Below are 7205 nucleotides of genomic sequence, written 5' to 3' on the forward strand. Positions count from 1 at the left end.
CACGTGTGTTGAACGCGGAGGCGCCGTGGTTCGGCGCTTAGATCGGAATCAACCGCGATCTGAATCGCTACGAGTACGACTCCTTCATCCGCGTTCTTGCAACGCTTCTGCATCGCGATCTACAATGGTATGTAGATGCACTCCCCTTCCCCTCGGTGCTAGATTACTCCATAGATTGATCTTGGTGATGCGTAGAATTTTTTTGAATTTCTGCTACGTTCCCCAACAGTGGCATCATGAGCTAGGTCTATGCGTAGTTTCTATGCACGAGTAGAACACAAAGTAGTTGTGGGCGTCGATTTTGTCAATTTACTTGCCGTTACTAGTCTTATCTTGATTCGGCGGCATCGTGGGATGAAGCGGCCCGGACCGACCTTACACGTACACTTACGTGAGACAGGTTCCACCGACCGACATGCACTAGTTGCATAAGGTGGCTAGCGGGTGTCTGTCTCTCCCACTTTAGTCAGATCGGATTTGATGAAAAGGGTCCTTATGAAGGGTAAATAGAAATTGGCATATCACGTTGTGGCTTTTGCGTAGGTAAGAAACGTTCTTGCTAGAATCCCATAGCAGCCACGTAAAACATGCAACAACAATTAGAGGACGTCTAACTTGTTTTTGCAGGGTATGCTATGTAATGTGATATGGCCAAAAGGATGTGATGAACGATATATGTGATGTATGAGATTGATCATGTTCTTGTAATAGGAATCACGACTTGGATGTCGATGAGTATGACAACCGGCAGGAGCCATAGGAGTTGTCTTAATTTATTGTATGACCTGCGTGTCAATGAAAACGCCATGTAATTACTTTACTTTATTGCTAACCGTTAGCCATAGTAGTAGACGTAATAGTTGGCGAGACAACTTCATGAAGACACGATGATGGAGATCATGATGATGGAGATCATGGTGTCATGCCGGTTACGAAGGTGATCATGCCGCGCCTCAAATATGAAGATCAAAGGCGCAAAATGATATTGGCCATATACGTCACTTTATGATTTGCATGTGATGTTTGTCATGTTTACATCTTATTTGCTTAGAACAACGGTAGCATAAATAAGATGATCCCTCACTAAAATTTCAAGAGACGTGTTCCCCCTAACTGTGCACCATTGCGAAGGTTCGTTGTTTCGAAGCACCACGTGATGATCGGGTGTGATAGATTCTAACGTTCGAATACAACGGGTGTTGACGAGCCTAGCATGTACGGACATGGCCTCGGAACACATGCGAAACACTTAGGTTGACTTGACGAGCCTAGCATGTACAGACATGGCCTCGGAACACAAGAGATCGAAAGGTCGAACATGAGGCGTATAGTAGATGCGATCAACATGGAGATGTTCACCGATGATGACTAGTCCGTCTCACGTGATGATCGGACACGGCCTAGTTTGACTCGGATCATGTATCACTTAGATGACTAGAGGGATGTCTATCTGAGTGGGAGTTCATTGAATAATCAGATGAACTTAATTATCATGAACGTAGTCAAAAGGTCTTTGCAAATTATGTCATAGCTTACGCTTTAGTTCTACTGTTTAAGATATGTTCCTAGAGAAAATTTAGTTGAAAGTTGATAGTAGCAATTATGCGGACTGGGTCCGTAAACTGAGGATTGTCCTCATTGCTGCACAGAAGGCTTATGTCCTTAATGCACCGCTCGGTGTGCTGAACCTCAGCGTCGTCTGTAGATGTTGCGAAACATCTGGCATACACGTTTTGATGACTACGTGATAGTTCAGTGCGTAATGCTAACGGTTTAGAATTGTGGCACCAAAGATGTTTTGAAATGTCACAGAACATATGAGATGTTCCGAAGACTGAAATTGGGATTTCAGACTAGTGCCCACGTCAAGAGGTATGAGACCCCTGATAAGTTTCTTAAGCCTGCAAACTAAGGGAGAAAAGCTCAATCGTTGAGCATGTGCTCAGATTGTCTGAGTACTACAATCACTTGAATCGAGTGGGAGTTAATCTTCCAGATGAGATAGTGATGGTTCTCCATAGTCACTGCCACCAAGCTATTAGAGCTTCGTGATGAACTATAACATATCAGGGATAGATATGATGATCCTTGAGCAACTCGCGATGTTTGACACCGCAAAAGTAGAAATCAAGTAGGAGCATCAATTGTTGATGGTTAGTAAAACCACTAGTTTTAAGAAGGGCAAGGGAAGAAGGGATACTTCATGAAACAGCAAATCATTTGCTGCTCTAGGGAAGAATCCCAAGGTTAAACCCAAACCCGAGACTAAGTGCTTCTGTAATGAGGGGAACGGTCACTGAAGCAGAACTACCCTAGATATTTGGTAGATGAGAAGGCAGGCAAGGCCGACAGAAGTATATTGGATATACATTATATGAATGTGTACATTACTAGTACTCCTAGCAGCACCAGGGTATTAGATACCGGTTCGGTTGCTAAGTGTTAGTAACTCGAAATAAAAGCTGCGGAATAAACGGAGACTAGCTAAAGGTGAGATGACGATATGTGTTGGAAGTGTTTCCAAGGTTGATGTGATCAAGCATCGCATGCTCCCTCTACCATCGAGATTGGTGTTAAACCTAAATAATTGTTATTTGGTGTTTGCGTTGAGCATAAACATGATTGGATTATGTTTATCGCAATACGGTTATTCATTTAAGGAGAATAATGATTACTCTATTTATTTGAATAATACCTTCAATGGTCTTGCACCTAAAATGAATCTCGATCGCAGTGATACACATGTTCGTGCCAAAAGATATAAAATAGTAATGATAGTACCACATACTTGTGGCACTGCCATTTGAGTCATATTGGTATAGAATGCATAAAGAAGCTCCATGTAGATGGATCTTTGGACTCACTCGTTTTTGAAAAGATTGAGACATGCGAACCATGTCTATTGGTATATATGCATGAAGAAACTCCATGCAGATGTATATATGCATGAAGAAACTCCATGCAGATGGATCGTTTGGACTCACTTGATTTTGAATCACTTGATACATGCAAATCATACCACATGGGCAAGATGACTGAAAGGCCTCGTTTTCAGTAAGATGGAACAAGAGAGCAACTTGTTGGAAGTAATACATTTGATGTGTGTAGTCCAATGAGTGCTGAGGCACGCAATGGATATCGATATGTTCTTAGTTCACAGATGATTTGAGTAGATGCTGAGAATATTTACTTGATGAAACACAAGTCTGAATTATTGAAAGGTTCAAGTAATTTCAGAGTGAAGTTGAAGATCATCGTGACAAGAGGATAAAATGTCTATGATATGATCATAGAGATATCTGAGTTACGAGTTTGGCACACAATTAAGACATTGTGGAAAGTGTTTCACAATTAATACCACCTGGAACACCACAATGTGATGGTGTGTCCGAACATCATAACTGCACCCTATTTGATATGGTGCATACCATGATGTCTCTTTACCACTATGGTTTATGGGTTAGGCATTAGAGACAACCGCATTCACTTTAAATAGGGCACCACGCAATTCCGTTGAGACGACACCGTTTAGAGAAACCTAAGTTGTCATTTCTTAAAAGTTTGGGGATGCGATGCTTATGTGAAAAAGTTTCAGGCTGATAAGCTCGAACCCAAAGCGGATAATGGATCTTCATAGAATACTCAAAACAGTTGGGTATACCTCCTGTTTCAGATCTGGAAGTAAACAAGTCCTTTCTCGAGAAAAAGTTTCTCTCGAAAGAATTGAGTGGGAGGATGGTGGAGACTTGATGAGGTTATTGAACCATGACTTCAACTAGTGTGTAGCAGGGCACAGGAAGTTGTTCCTGTGGCAACTACACCAATTGAAGTGGAAGCTTATGATAGTGATCATGAAACTTCGGATCAAGTCACTACCAAACCCCGTAGGTCGATAAGGATGCGTACTACTTCGAGTGGTACGCAATCCTGTCTTGGAAGTCATGTTGCTAGACAACAATGAACCTACGAGCTATGGAGAAGCGATGGTGGGCCCGGATTCCGACGAATGGCTCGAGGCCATAAAATCCGAGAGAGGATCCATGTATAAAACAAGGTATAGACTTTGGAAGATCTACTTGATGGCCGTAAGGCTATTGGGTGCAGATGGATTTTAAAAGGAAGACAAACGATAATGGTAAGTGTCACCATTAAGAAAGCTCGACTTGTCGTTAAGATGTTTTCCGACAAGTTCAAGGAGTTGACTACGATGAGATTTTTCTCACTCGTAGCGATGCTAAGAGTCTGTTGGAATTGTATCAGCAGTTACTGCATTATTTATGAAATCTTGCAGATAGGATGTCAAAACACTGCTTCCTCGACGATTTTCTAGAGGAAAGGTTGTATGTGATACAACCAGAAGGTTTTGTCAATCCTGAAAGATGCTAACAAGTATGCAATGCTCCAACAATCCTTCTAAGGACTGGAGTAAGCATCTCGGAGTTGGAATGTACGCTTTGATGAGATAATCAAAGATTTTGGGTTTATACAAAGTTTATGAGAAACTTGTATTTCCAAAGGAGTGAGTGGGAGCACTATAGAATTTCTGACAAGTATATGTTGTTGACGTATTGTTGATCAGAAATGATGTAGAATTTCTGGAAAGCATACAGGGTTATTTGAAAAGTGTTTTTCAGTGGAAAACCTGGATTGAGCTACTTGAACATTGAGCATCAAGATCTATAAGGATAGATCAAAAACCGCTTAATAGTACTTTCAAATGAATACATACCGTGACAAGATTTTGAAGGAGTTCAAAATAGACCAGCAAAGAAGGAGTTCTTGGCTGTGTTACAAGGTGTGAGTATTGAGTAAGACTCAAGACCTGACCACAGCAGAAGAGAGAGAAAGGACGAAGGTCGTCCCCTATGCTTTAGACGTAGGCTCTACAGTATGCTATGCTGTGTACCGCACATGAAGTGTGCCTTGCCATGAGTTAGTCAAGGGGTACAATAGTGATCCGGGAATGGATCACATGACAGCGGTCGAACTTATCCTTAGTATCTAGTGGACTAAGGAAATTTTCTCGATTATGGAGGTGGAAAAGGAGTTCGTCGTAAAGGGTTACGTCAATGCAAACTTTGACACTAATCCGGATGACTCTGAGTAGTAAATCGGATTCGTATAGTAGAGCAGTTATTTGGAATAGCTCCAAGTAGCGCGTGGTAGCTGCATCTACAAGATGACATAGATATTCGTAAAGCACACACGGATCTGAAAGGTTCAGACCCGTTGACTAATAACCTCTCTCACAAGCGAGATATGAACAAACCCCATGGGTGTTGGATTCATTACAATCACATGGTGATGTGAACTAGATTTCTAGTAAACTCTTGGGTATTAATCACATGGCGATGTGAACTAGATTATTGACTCTAGTGCAAGTGGGAGACTGTTAGAAATATGCCCTAGAGGCAATAATAAATAGGTTATTATTATATTTCCTTGTTCATGATAATCGTTTATTATCCATGCTAAAATTGTATTGATAGGAAACTCAGATACATTTGTGGATACATAGACAACACCATGTCCCTAGTAAGCCTCTAGTTGACTAGCTCGTTGATCAATAGATGGTTACGGTTTCCTGACCATGGACATTGGATGTCGTTGATAACGGGATCACATCATTAGGAGAATGATGTGATGGACAAGACCCAATCCTAAGCCTAGCACAAGATCATGTAGTTCGTTTGCTAAGAGCTTTTCTAATGTCAAGTATCATTTCCTTAGACCATGAGATTGTGCAACTCCCGGATACCGTAGGAATGCTTTGGGTGTACCAAACGTCACAACGTAACTGGGTGGCTATAAAGGTGCACTACAGGTATCTCCGAAAGTGTCTGTTGGGTTGGCACGAATCGAGACTGGGATTTGTCACTCCGTGTAAACGGAGAGGTATCTCTGGGCCCACTCGGTAGGACATCATCATAATGTGCACAATGTGACCAAGGAGTTGATCACGGGATGATGTGTTACGGAACGAGTAAAGAGACTTGCCGGTAACGAGATTGAACAAGGTATCGGGATACCGACGATCGAATCTCGGGCAAGTACTATACCGGTAGACAAAGGGAATTGTATACGGGATTGATTGAATCCCCGACATCGTGGTTCATCCGATGAGATCATCGTGGAACATGTGGGAGCCAACATGGGTATCCAGATCCCGCTGTTGGTTATTGGCCAGAGAACGTCTCGGTCATGTCTGCATGGTTCCCGAACCCGTAGGGTCTACACACTTAAGGTTCGATGACGCTAGGGTTATAGGGAATAGATATACGTGGTTACCGAATGTTGTTCGGAGTCCCGGATGAGATCCCGGACATCACGAGGAGTTCCGGAATGGTCCGGAGGTAAAGATTTATATATGGGAAGTCCTGTTTTGGTCACCGGAAAAGTTTCGGGTGCTATCGGTAACGTACCGGGACCACCGGGAGGGTCCCGGGGGTCCACCAGGTGGGGCCACCGGCCCCAGAGGGCTGCGTGGGCCAAGTATGGGAAGGGACCAGCCCCTAGGTGGGCTGGTGCGCCTCCCACAAGGGGCCCAAGGCGCAGGGAAGGGGGAAGGGGGAATCCCTAGGCTCAGATGGGCCTAAGGCCCACCTAGTGGTGCGCCCCCCTCTCTCCCCCTTTGGCCGCCCCTCCAAGTCCCATCTAGGGCTGGCCGCACCCCTTGGGGGGGAACCCTAGATGGGGGCGCAGCCCCTCTCCCTCCCCTATATATAGTGGGGGTTTTGGGGCTGCCATACACACGAGAACATCTCTCTCTTTGGCGCAGCCCTACCCCTCTCCCTCCTCGTCTCTCGCAGTGCTTGGCGAAGCCCTGCTGGAGTGCCACGCTCCTCCACCACCACCACGCCGTTGTGGTGCTGCTGGACGGAGTCTTCCCCAACCTCTCCCTCTCTCCTTGCTGGATCAAGGCATGGGAGACGTCACCGGGCTGCACGTGTGTTGAACGCGGAGGCGCCATGGTTCGGCGCTTAGATCGGAATCAACCGCGATCTGAATCGCTACGAGTACGACTCCTTCATCCGCGTTCTTGCAACGCTTCTGCATCGCGATCTACAATGGTATGTAGATGCACTCCCCTTCCCCTCGGTGCTAGATTACTCCATAGATTGATCTTGGTGATGCGTAGAATTTTTTTGAATTTCTGCTTCGTTCCCCAACACTTTGGTATCAAACCTATAGTCCATAGCAGTCCT

This window comes from Aegilops tauschii, chromosome 2 (assembly GCF_002575655.3).
Source record: "Aegilops tauschii subsp. strangulata cultivar AL8/78 chromosome 2, Aet v6.0, whole genome shotgun sequence".
In the NCBI taxonomy this organism is placed as follows: Eukaryota; Viridiplantae; Streptophyta; class Magnoliopsida; order Poales; family Poaceae; genus Aegilops; species Aegilops tauschii.